We start from the raw sequence: 13226 nt of genomic DNA on the forward strand, positions 1-13226 counted from the left end.
TGACCTGCCATATGCAGTATTTCAAACCACGTCTAATGGTGCAGTTCAAATAAAACATTATTTTTTTGCAATAACAAATCCTTAAAAGGGATATGTCAAGATTCTATCCAGATCTAATAATTAATTGTTAATGCTGAACACTGTTATTATGAATCATATACTTTTCTCTTATTAATGTTTATTTTGACATTTTATTTGAGGTGTCAGTATACTGGTAAATAAGAGGCAATTGTAGCGCTTTTTATTAAGCAAGATATAATCGATAATGGACGTAATAGAAGAAATTGATCTCTGAGATTTGAAAAGATGTAGCCTAAATAAATCATCCACATTTTAGCACAGAATTAAAAGTTATTTGTACACGCCTTGTAAAGTTCCGAATTGGTCGTTTATTGTTTTTCTTACACTGTTGCTATTAATAACTAATAGGAAAGCTGTGAATTTTTTTGTTTCCTTCTCCTGAGAACTTCACCTTTTCGACATACGGGGTGTGCACACTACGCCTGCAACATCTATTCATTAAGATTCTGTAGCCAATTTTCTGGAAGCGGAATAAAATTACTGTATAGGAACAACTGTATGTCTTTGTTTCGAATGCTTTAAAAATATACGAAAATTCCTCTATACAAAATGCTGTAACTGAGAAAAAAGTCGGTGATAAACAGAAAAATAAGTAACTTTTTGACGGTGCTTTTCTCTCTTATGCTTCTATAATGAATTTAGGGGCCTTATTTCTGTAATTTCTGCCCGAATAATTTATACCGGTGTCTAAATTGTGCTTTATTTTCTTTCTTTTTTAATGTACATAATACATTTTTAGCGAGGGTTAAAAGCCACCTAGATATTTTACAAGTGCTTTAAGTTAATGGATCTCCCAAGCCTCTGCTAGTTTGCAACTTGTCCTCATTCAACTGCTATCAGGGTGCAAAAGAAGTTACAAAATCGCTCACGTTTTTCAAAAATTACTTTCTCTTCTTTTCAAGATTCCAAAGTTGTTTTGACTTTAACTTTATTTATTTATCACCCCAGATACTTTTACAGTAATTTGTAGCCTTTTTTTTCTCGAGGTACTTTTGAAAAACGTGTGTGATTCATTATATTTTGTATTATGTTATTTAAGATGTTTACTCTTGATTCTTAATTTATCCCACCAAGGAAATATTTCATGTTTAGTTAATTAAATATCTTGCTGAGCTAAAGATTATTGTAGACTTGGGTGCTTTTTGTTTTGTCACTAGTCATTTAGTAAAAAAAAGCTTGTCTAGTTGAGTGCATGTCCTGCGCTTAGAAATTCTTGTTTACTGAAAATAAATGAGGTTGCTCTTTTTTCTTATTGTTTTGATAGGACCAAATGCAAACCGACACAAATGGCACGTTCCAAGTCACCAAATGATAAAAAAAAAAGGTTCGGCCTATTTGTTATTAGCGTTCCAAAGGCGTTTCTCCGCGACGATCTGTATTCCAGATTGTATAAATTGCATTTTTCGGGACAATCTCGAGTGTAAAGTTCGATTTTCCTTTATAATTCCGCAATTCGGTTATGTAATTTTTAAACTTTTTTTGCTGTGGTTTAATTGCCACTTGTATAGTTAAAACAAGAATCTTGGTTGAATGCGAGATTCTCGACTGAAATTGCAAGAACCAGCAACAAAATTCAAAAGTTTATATCGTGGATTATGATGAAACCTTCAGAGCTTGTTATTTTTAAATATGTCTAAAGTTGCTCCAGTTGCTCCTCATCACTCGTCCTTGGCAAAAATCTGCTTATAAAGTCTTCAATACTGTCGATAACAGCATACATCCTGCTTCATGGGCTAGTACAGAAATAGGATATTTGAATGCTGAAATAACAGTTCTTGCAGTATCAGATCCAACATGTGTCAGAAATGTCACAACCAATAAGATCAATCATTGTACTATCAACCTGAAGGTATAGTTTTGAAATTGTGTCATTATTTACTATTTAAACGCTTTTCCATTAGCTCTAGTTAGATTCTTATCTTCAATCTATATTGAGGTTTTTATTAATCTTTGTCCTTAAATCGAGATTAAGATTGTAGATTGTTAAGCTAACTTTGTCAACATAGATAAATACAGAGCTCATGTACTGCTCCCTTCTTTATAAGTTTAAGATCACCTCACTCGGCATTGATGTGCAAGAATGTTATTTCTTGGTGTTTACTTTACATCATTTCTGGTCATGATAGATAAGGCTCTTTTGCTTTTCCCTGTTTTGCCAGATAATGGGTAATTAAAAATAGATTTGGGCAATCTGTTAAGTGGACTTTGTGTCAAGTGGGAAACTTATTATCGTAATGGCCACGAGCTTCCTTATATCATTGAATGAGATGGAATTATCCACCATTTTGAACTTTGCACAATTGCTTTGAATTCCCTTTGGTGCACAGGAACAAGCTGTAATGTAACATGTAAATCACGTCGAGCATTCAGATTTTGTGTTTTATAATTCTCAAAAACGGAAAGACTTTACGCTTTTGAGAAAAAAAATGTGTCTCAACATGCAAGAAAACAAAAATGGTGATGGAGCTTCCGGCTCGTCCCCCTACCTCCTCTCTAAACAAAATCCAGAAGTTTTATGATTTTTCCTTTATTTTTGGCATGAAACGACTACAATAGCATTCCCCCCTTCCCTGAAAAAATTCCTGTGTATGTGCCTAGTCAACAAGCCAGGTATTTCAGTAATTTGTAGCTCAATGAAGCAGCGCGTCTTAGGTAATTGAAATACATTGTATTTATTTGGTAATTTAAATAATTATCAAGTGGTAGATGGCTTTTCTGTGAAGGAACAAGTTGTATTAACTACTCAAATGGTTTTCTAAGTCTAGAAGTCTAATCCTTCAAGGCCGTTTCAGGAATTCTAAGCTTTTGACAATTTTTCGTATCTTAATGAAGCACACCCCGAAGACTACTGCATTCTAAAGATGATTGTTAGAAAAAAAGTTCAAAAATTTAATAGTTGTCTCTATTCATATTTTAAAAAAAAAGTAATTTCTCAACATGGTTGTAAATGGAACATAGATAAATTTATATGACCCCTATCTGTGAACATCATAAACAAAAAAAAATCCAAAATGAGATTTTATACTTAATTTAGGCCTGCTGATATGGCCTGAGGCTCAATGCGAGTAAGAGTAAACTAGTGAGATTGTGTGTTAATCGTTGCGGTTATCGGCTGCAAAGTCTTGTGCTAGGTCACAATGTAATTCATTTTGTGCCAAATAATTTTCAGTTAAATTTATTTGATTATTTAGTTTCAGTTTCAATTAGACTTACTCGTCAGTGCTAAGATTTAAAATGGACAAATAAAGCAAAAACAAAAAAAATGCCCTAGAAAGTGTAGATTCTGAGGGAGGACAGAGAAAATTTTATTTGGTCATAAAATGGCCCATAAGTTAATATTATATTCACATGATGGTAAGACAGCTAAACTTATTGATTATGCCATTGTAAACCGAAGACTGGCAGGATCAATACAAGATACTAGGGTATATAGGAGTTCTGTTATTGATGTTAAAACTTATAGTAGTATCTAGGGTTAATTCAAAGCTGAAAATTGGAAGGGTAACTACCTTCCGGGAAATTATGACGTTGGTAGAGTCCAGTTGTAGAAACTTTGAGAGAGACTTTCCAGGAACAGTTGGTGTCTTGGGGAAGAAAGTTAGAACCACGGCAAGGAATCTTAGTGGAAACACTTTATATTTAATAGAGAGGAAAAGGGGCTTGTACAAGAATTATCTGAGTGATAGATCATACGAAAATAAGAAGAATGTAAAGAAAATAGAGAAAACATTAAAATTTTAACTAAGGAGGTGTGAAGTGGAGACAATGGATAAAATTGCCAGAGATCTGCAAGATGCAGCTAGACGGCATAATAATAAAGTATTTTACTGTCATGTTAATAAATTGGGAGGGAATAATCAATCTGGACGTATCCCAGTTAAAGATAGGAACGGGGCTACGATTAGTGATAAGGAAAGAGTTAAAGAGAGACGGGCAGAACATTTTGAACATGTGCTAAATCGGATAGAGTTAAAGGAAAGCATATAGAGGAAAATGAAAAAGTTTGTGACGCCTTGGATGTGAAGAAAGATATATTTTGTGAGCAAGAATTAGCGACAGTACCAAAAGGATTAAAAAACAACAAGGCCCCAGGTGCTGATGGTGTGATCGATGAGCTTCTCAAATATGGTTCCTATTAGGTTAGAAATAAGTTACTGGAGATTATGAATATGATTTTTGAAAAGGGGGAAGTGCCTTGCGATTTTAGGAAAACCCTAATCAAGCCTCTTTATAAGAAATGTGATAAGAATTAGTGCGATAATTATAGTGATTAGCCTGGTCTCTGTAGGTAGCAAATTACTAGTATGACGATGCACTTTTTAGACTGAGATATGCTGTAGGGAAAAACAGTGCGATTTTGGGAAGGGTAGGGGATGTGTCGACCAAATTTTCACCACCCTTAGATTAATAACTGAGAAGTGCCTGAGTCATCAAACACCTTTAGTCCTTAGTTTTATAGATTATGAGCAAGTTTTCAATTCAGCTGATAGAAGAGCTTTAGCGAAGGTCTCATCCTTGCACAGCATATCAGACAAACACATTAAAGTTATTTGTACTATGTATGAGAATAATAGTGCTGCGGTTAGGGTAGAAAATAAGGTTAGTGGCTAGTTTCGTATTTAATCAGGAGTAAAGCACGGTTGTGTTCTATCCCCATTTATATGGATCATTTTGATGGACTTTGTCTTAAAAAGCATAGGAAAGGGAATCTATGTCAATGGAATCAAATAGAGAAGAAAAACATTCCTGGACTTAGATTGTGCTGATGATTTAAGCATCCTAGATGAAAGTGTGAAATTGCCTACGGATTGTTTTTGGTACCCGGCTGACTGACCATATTTCAAACAGTAGGCTGTGCGAAAAGTGTGGTTCAATCCCGCTTTGTAGGGCTAAAATGAGAGGATGGTTGAGATGGCTAGGAAAAGTTCTGCGGATGAAGGATGACAGACTGTCCAATCGTCTAAGGCTAAATGGAAAGTAGGTCGTCCGTGGTTCGGATGGGAGGATGTCGTGAAGAAAGATTAAAGGGAAATGGAAACTTCCTGGGAAGGTGTAAACAGTCAGGCTTTGAATAGATTAGGAAGGAGGAGAAGCGTGCGCAGCTCTGTTGGAATCAGGTGGCTTGGTGCTGCGGTGATTTTTTAGTAGTAGCAGCAGTAGTACAAAGAAAATGCAGGAGAACTATCAGATAAACAAGACAAAAATCACCTAGAACGAAAGGGGTAGTTATAGAGACTTCGGAGAAGAGGTCCAGAAATTAAGCCAAAAGCTTTGTTTAATTGGCTTGAAACTTGGGTTCGTAAGTTCTTGGCCCAAGGCGATCTCAATGCACAAGACTAAATAAAAAGAAAAACATTAATTCGCCAGGAAGGGGGCCAAAAAAAATATATATGTTCGGAAATCTTTGGATTAAGGAAATCCGAAGACAAAAAAACTTGAAAATAGTTGCCGATATTAGGCTACAGATTTTGTCTCCGATCGATTTGAAATTTATATCCATAAGTCCCTTGGCTAAGGCCCTAATTAGGAAAAAAATATAGGTCAGCAGTAGGGACTCCTCAAAAATGGGTTAATAAACTTTTTTCTAATCGACTTAAAAACTTACATTCCTAATGATCTTGCGTCAAGAGGAGCTCAGTGCACCAAATAAACTTCAAATGACCCGAAAACAATCCAAAAAACTTTTCTGACTGGTTGGAAGAAGATTTGCGACAGTCGAAACCAAAAGAAGTTACTTGACATGGAATGTTTTTAATCAGACCAAAATGGTTTTGGCGCCCAAAAATGAGAGTACACGTTTTACGTCTTCGGTCGATCTGAAAATTGCATTCACAAGTCCCTGTACCGAGTGGACCTCAAAGCAGAAAAACAAATTTAAAACTAAAATTGGCTGTGTCAATTCATGGCGCCTGAAACGGGGCCGTATTTGTTTCCAAATATTAAAACATACTTGCCCTTTCCGTATTCTTTTGTTCTTCCTATGGGTGCCATTATTGGGTTTCAGAGATACACAAACCATTTGGAAATACTTATCTCGCAAGTGCTGGTCTCATTGTTGTCGAAAAAATTACAAGTATTGGATATAATAGGAAGATTTTCCATTTTGCTTATCTTGCTTTATTTTATTTTTCTAATAAACGAAAAGCCAGTGGCGTCGTTTGAGGATAGTAAGGGGGCAGTTGCCCCCCAAAAAAAAATGGAAAAAAGCCTTTATATAGCTCATGCTCCTTGACTCTCTGGATGTAGAATTTTTTGTCCCCTCAAAAAAATGCTGGAGCTACGCCCCTGCCGAAAGCACTGAATGACTTGAAAACCAATATTATTTGTTTTGTAGGGTTTATTCTTTCGAAATCTTCTTTTACAACCAGTTGGAACTCTTTGTTGTAATGAATTTCTAACCAAATAACAGAAAAAGCACCATAAAATGTATTTGGACCTGGAAGGGGTTATTTATGACCAGGGGCGCGTCGTTGGAGGGGGGCAGTTGCCCCCCCCATAATTTGGAAAAAATATTACACAGCCCATGGCCCGTGACTATCCGGACATGAGCCCCTTCCCCCCCCCCCAATAAAAATGCTAGAGATTCGCCCCTGTTTATGACTGAAGTTTGGCCAGCGAGGCTATGCAATACAACTCTATTGAACTGTCTTCTCAACCGCTTTTGCAAATCATTAGTTCAATCTGGTGAACCACAAGCATCAGTCTGATACGCCATAATGTCAGTATTAATTTTATTGTTGGTGAAGTAAGTCACCTAACTAATAACTTATGCGGTATTAAATGTAATTGCTAACCCGTCGTGTCTTATCAGTTCAAGAATATACATATATCATTTGTGTTAATAAGAAAAATAAAGGGTAATAAGTCTCGGTAGATAAATGACTGTCGTCTGTAAAATGTTTGCTCTTGCCATTAATTACTATACGTTTCCTACTCCAAATCTTCGTTTGAAATAACCAGGGAATATGTTTGGTTGGAATACTATCTAAGGGACATTGTTACAATTTAACCCACAGGTCAAAGCCTTTAGGAGAAACAACTGCTTCTGATATATGTATTTAAGATATCATAATTATCTGATATAATAGATGAGTCTATTATATCATAGGAGTGGCCCTCCTATCACTTTTGACTCTTAAAAGGGAAATGATTTTTCAATTTTAAAGAAAATGAGCCTCCTCTAAATTTTAGAAGACCAATATTTTCCAATAATGTTCAAAAATACTTTTAGACGAAAAAAAAAAATATTCAGATGTTTCATGTACTTTAACTATGAAGCTTACGTTTTTTGATTATTTTCACAGAATGTTTTAAGCCTTTACAAGTAAAAACGAATCTGTCGTAAAAAATGAACTTTAATTTTAGTAAAATTGTCCACCCCCCTCCCATCCAAAAAAACTAAAACTATTTTTCACAGATTATTTTCACAGAATGTTTTAAGCCTTTACAAGTAAAAACGAATCTGTCTTAAAAAATGAACTTTAATTTTAGTAAAATTGTCCACCCCCCTCCCATCCAAAAAAACTAAAACTCGCAGAAATATTATACTCAAAAATTACTTGAATTTAATTCGTGCAATAAAACCTAAAACGAACAGAAGTTACTATGAATGAAAAAACTAGTTTTTTTCTGTAAAACTTACTAACTTTTTTTTGTAAACTTAGCTAAAGTGACCAGCCGTTTTTTGTCAGTTTTTGCAAATGTGATTTTATTTTTTTTTTCACTTTTTTGCATTTTCTTTTTTACTTTATCGTGACGTAGTTTACAGGTGATGAAGTAGTTAAGGAATTTTTGTCAGAGTTGCCTGAGGAACTTTGCCCAGCAAAGTCAAAACAACTTAAAAGTTTAGCTTTGGCTGCAAATGTCATTGCCCGTCATGTTGGAGTCGTGATTAAAAAAAATTGTGACTTGAATCGTGGATAATGTATGGACATTTCATCACTTCCCTAACTGAAATGGATGAATCACTGAACGGCTGTTCGACCTTTCAACTGCTCGCACTCATTAGATGTGTGAATAAAGACCTAAGCTTAACATAACAAGAGCTAACTTCCTTACATAGTATACATGGATTGTTGCTGGAGAGGATGTATTTACTACAAATGTGTTAATTTCCAGCAAGTTTTGAATGCTCAAAACGTCAACATCAGCAGTGTGGTGAATTTTGTGGAGAAGATTATGTATGTAAAAAGGTCATATGGGCTCAACCATTGACAGTTTAGACACAATTCTGCCTAAAAAAACACAGTTGCCAGATTTGCCGTATTAAACAGAATTAAAATTACCAAGTTGTGATAAAGCCCTGATCAGAGTTTCTGAGTTACTAAGAAAATAGATGGCTTCCTGGAAAGTAAGGGCAAGCCATTACTGTCTAATGAAGAATTGGTATGGAAGTTGGCATATGCTGCAGATATAATTGTTCCAATCTATGCACACGCCAAAAGGCCCCAAGATCTAAACTTGTCTTGTTTTTGGAACAACCTGTTCTATATGGAAACAACTCAACTCATTAAACAATACCATTTTTTCACAGCTGAAGCCACAGTTGAGTTTTCCATATCGTGTGTATGAGATCGGCTAACACCTCCAGCTACAGTTTCAGGAGTGGTTTCTGACTTGGATTCAAAGGCTGAAGACGTAAGGCTATTTGAAATCCCACTTGAAGAAGATTAGGCCATTTTTCTAGATGAGCTGCAGATGGGATTGCAAGAAAATGACCCCCTTAAGGATAAATTCATAGACGGCCTGGTAGGTCTGTTCTAGTTACTGCCCAGCGAAGACTTTTTAATGGCTGTGTCGAGGTACCTTTCATTCTTTGGAACATCAAGCCAATGTGAATAAATATTTCCGCGAATGAACCTCCTGAAGAACAATTTGAGAACAAATTTGTCTGATGAGAACAAATTCAGGTCACTTTTGATGTGTGAGAATTTAAGTTTCAAGCCAGAAATATGCGCTATTTCGGCACCTAGGAAACAACTTTGCAATTCCCAAAAATACAGGTGTTCATGTGTAATACAGAAACGTCTTAGTAAATCAAAACGGTATTAGATATTCAATTCAAAGCAACATTCATGTTTGACTTAGTTTTTTGGACCTTGAGTGTCTAGTTGATCCTTGTATGAAACTGCTGTTTCATAGTCATAACAGCTCTCAGGCTGAACTCCTTTTCCAAGCACTTGAGTTGACCACTATATTCTCTTTTGGAGAGTGTCCAGCAATAAATTTATTTTTCTAAGGCAATTTGACTAGGTCAATGCTAAAATGAGCTCGAAACATTCACGAGAACCAAATGCGTAAGCAGATTAAGAAATCTCTGAACCTTTTCCCATCACATGAGTGGCGCATTGAAAAAACAAAAAAGGCAATTAATTTTCTTTTGAATATTATTTCTGCTGTTTTTTTATGTACTTGTTCAATTTTGCTACTACGAGATTCACTAACAGTGGTGTTATAAGTACTTTGTTATTCTGAGAAATCACGACGCATATTTTAAGGCCTCTTGCAGCCAAACCACACCTTTTTCTTCGTTTTTTCCTTAGCTTGAACATTGCACAAGTATGCGGTATTAAAACAAAAAAACCAACGTTTTACCTCCTTCTTTTTTTAATTTGTTTTATGGACTTAATGAATATGACCTCTAAAAATTCAACAGGCCTCTATAGTCTTTCAATGATAACGATGCCGTTCTTTGATTTTTTTTTTTTTTTATTCTGAGAAAATATAGCTCAAAGTTGAAGACCTTTTGCAGACAGACCAGTTATTACTCTGCGTTTTATCACCTTTCGTATAATCACGTTATATATAATATAATATATAACAGGAATTTCGTATAAATTCCTGTTATATATAAAAGGCTTTCCTTTTTATGTCTGGTTGTCAAGAAATATCCAAACGGATTACACAAAAAGCAAAAATTAATGATCTATTGAAGATCCTTGGTCTTTGAACAATTGCTTACTTCTGTGAAATAGGATTTTCATTTTGCAATAGAGCAGATCTATGTTAAAAGACGAGTCGTACAGAATTTATTATAAATATAGAATACAAAGTTCCTCCCAAAGCTTTATGAACCAAAATAAAACGGAAGATTATATAAACTCATAAAGACACAAAGAAACAGACAGGAAATAACAATTTTACAAAGAAAAAAATAGACAAACTAGTAGGCTAAGTTATCCTAGACCTCATGAAGAACAAACAGAAATTTAAAGATCAAAATAAATTTTTAATTGATGTTGTTCAGAAGATTAGGAACAGCATAAAAAACACAAATGGCATAGACCTGTACAAAGTTAATAAGAATGATAACGGGAAAGACACTTGATTCATCCATTTGTAAAAAAATTTCATTTTAATCAAAAATAAGGTCGTATGAATGTCAGTTAGGTCGTATGATAGATGCGTTTAGCTAATATCTGGGCCAAAGATTTTGCGGAAGTGATAAGAAAAGAAAAGAAACCAATGCCAACTAGCCTTGTTCTGCTAAATTATAATGTTAATTAAAAAAAAATAATAATAATACAAGTTTTAGTGGATTTCGTGTTTCATCCTTTTTACATTTTTGGTTTAAACTATGCCGAAGATAAAATAGTTTCTTTAGCAAAAATGGCTTAAGAGGTATATTTAAGTTTATTTCGTCTAACTATATTACGTTCTGATCGCTTTTCTAGCGCTTTGAAATTTTTTTTTAACTTTTAACGTTTGTAAGACAAAATAATTACCTTACTCTCAGAAAATTTCAGTTTAGATCTAAGGATTTGAAATTCAACTAATTTTTTTCTGGTTGCGGGAAGTAGTGTAACGATACTGGTTTTTATTTCATTTAAATCTTGATTCAATTGTCCTTTAAAAATACTTGAGTGCTTGAATTTACCCTCATACCAGTTTCACATATTGTTCAGTCTTAGCTTTCAGCTCTATTCAGTTTTAGCTTTTCTATCCTCTATTTATACTTCAAGTTTTGCTTAAGCTTAATGAAAACAGAAATTTTGAATTCCACTTCACTTCCTAATTGGGCACAATACATTAATTTTTTTTTTTTTTTACGTGGTAAATAGATTAAGTATTCCCACTATACGTCAAAGATCCTTCATGTATACAAAAAGAATAAACCGGATTGCAATAATATAACCAAGGCAGTGTCCAGGGGAAGGGGTTTGCCCCCCCCCCCGAAATTCTATCAGACTCATAAAAATGAATAAAAAAATTGGATGTGTCCTTTAAAGTTTTATTGTCAACCCCGCCCCCTCCCCCGAAAAAAATATCCCCCCTCTCTAAAGAAAAAATCTGGATATGCCCTTGGATATGGCACTGAACATTATTTCCCATCAACATATATGAGAAAAAAAGAAAAACAAAGCACACACGAGATATATTGACAGCTATTAACATTCGAAAGAGTTTATTCTCTTATCCAGTCTTTTTTTTCGTAAGTATTTATTAATTTAGCATGTAAAAGGTTTATCCTCAATAAACACTGCTTGTCGGACCCTTGTTTGTGACCATTCTAATGCCATTTATTTGTAGCTTTGAAGAAATAATAAATATTCGTTGTTTGACATTGCCCTGCCTTAAAAAATACTTTCCTTTTTGTCTTTTCTATTTCTTGATTTACATAAATTTAATTTAAAAGAAAATCTAAGGAAAAAATTCAAACCCGTTCGAAATATCTGGCATTTCATTTAATATAATTCAAGCTATTTTCATTAGCTACAGATTTATTAAAAGGGATTTTTCATCCCCCCCCCCTTTACTGGCTCCCTTCTGCGGACCATAATCGTGGACTACATTATTTGCTACATTCATTCGATCCAAGGCCGTACCCAAGGGGGGGGGGGTAGGGGATTTGAACCCTCCCCGAAATGTTTGTCTGACTCGTAAAAACGTGACAAAAATGGATACAAACAAAAATTTTTTTGCGTTTTTTGAGGATTTTTGGGTAAGCATCCCCCCCCCCCGAAAAAATCCTGGGTATTATGCATTTTGATTTTGCCCTACTTAAGCCGCATTTTCACTTAGTTTTTACAGACGAACAAATAAACGTCCAAATTTAGATAGGTATTATGTCGAAAATTTTTACAAACAAAACGGAAACAAACAAAACAATGAAACTTCAAGAAACCATTTTCTAAACATAACATAGGGAAATAGCATTTCCAATTGGTTGATTCATTTGGGGTTTTGTCCGTACACAATCAAATGAAAACACAGGTTTGTTGTTTTCATTCCATTCTAACATTTTTCCTAAAAAATATAATTAGATCTTTGTTCTTCGTTCAAAAGCGGAAAATTTGATTTTTTTTTTTTTTTTGTTCTCGAGTGTTAGTTCGAATCCTACAATGTGAGTACACACTTTAAAACATTTTTATATACTGGATGATCTAAACTGGTTTGACTAATTAACTTTTAAATATCGATACCTTGACACAAATAATTCAACGAATGTCTTTCAAACAGATTTTAAGAGGGATGATTTGATAGTTCCTTCTGACAATTTGTTGGAACGACAGTATTGTTACAGCTCTTTAAATTCGTAAAATAAGAAAATTTAGTTTAAAGGACCGAAGAGAGTGAAAGACATAATTTCAAAATTAGTATTAACTGTGTTTATTATTTTTTTTTACTATTAAGTTTTTTTTTTTTTAAGAACTCCATGAAGTTAACTTTGTTTCTAATTCTTTGCCCATTCATATTGTCTCTGTTCATCGACCGAAGAGAACTATAAACACAATACTATAAAACACAATACTAAGCGAAAGTGTATGTGCAAAATATTTTAAAAAATTGAACTGAAAAAAAAAAAATATAACAATCATTCCTTTTTTCACAATCCAGGTAAGGCAATTTATATTATTTACAAAACCCTTCAATACAAATAACAATAGAAAAATATTTTTGGGAGTTAAGATGGATTTTTGCTTAATAAAGTCACTTTCCGAAAGGTTTGTGGGGTAGACACTCATTCTAGAACAGTATTCTCTTTTGTGAGGGGGGGGGGGAGCGGGATAAGTTTTGAAAAAGCTATCACGAACGTTTTATAATCCTTGAGAACATAATAGATAATCTAATAAGAAGGAACAAATTCAAGAAAAATGTCTCGCCAGAGCAAAACCTAATATTTTTCAGGAAATGTTTCTGACGAT

Source organism: Artemia sp. Qi Xiang Cuo, chromosome 11, assembly GCF_049724085.1.
Source record: "Artemia sp. Qi Xiang Cuo chromosome 11, ASM4972408v1, whole genome shotgun sequence".
NCBI classification, from domain to species: Eukaryota; Metazoa; Arthropoda; class Branchiopoda; order Anostraca; family Artemiidae; genus Artemia; species Artemia sp. Qi Xiang Cuo.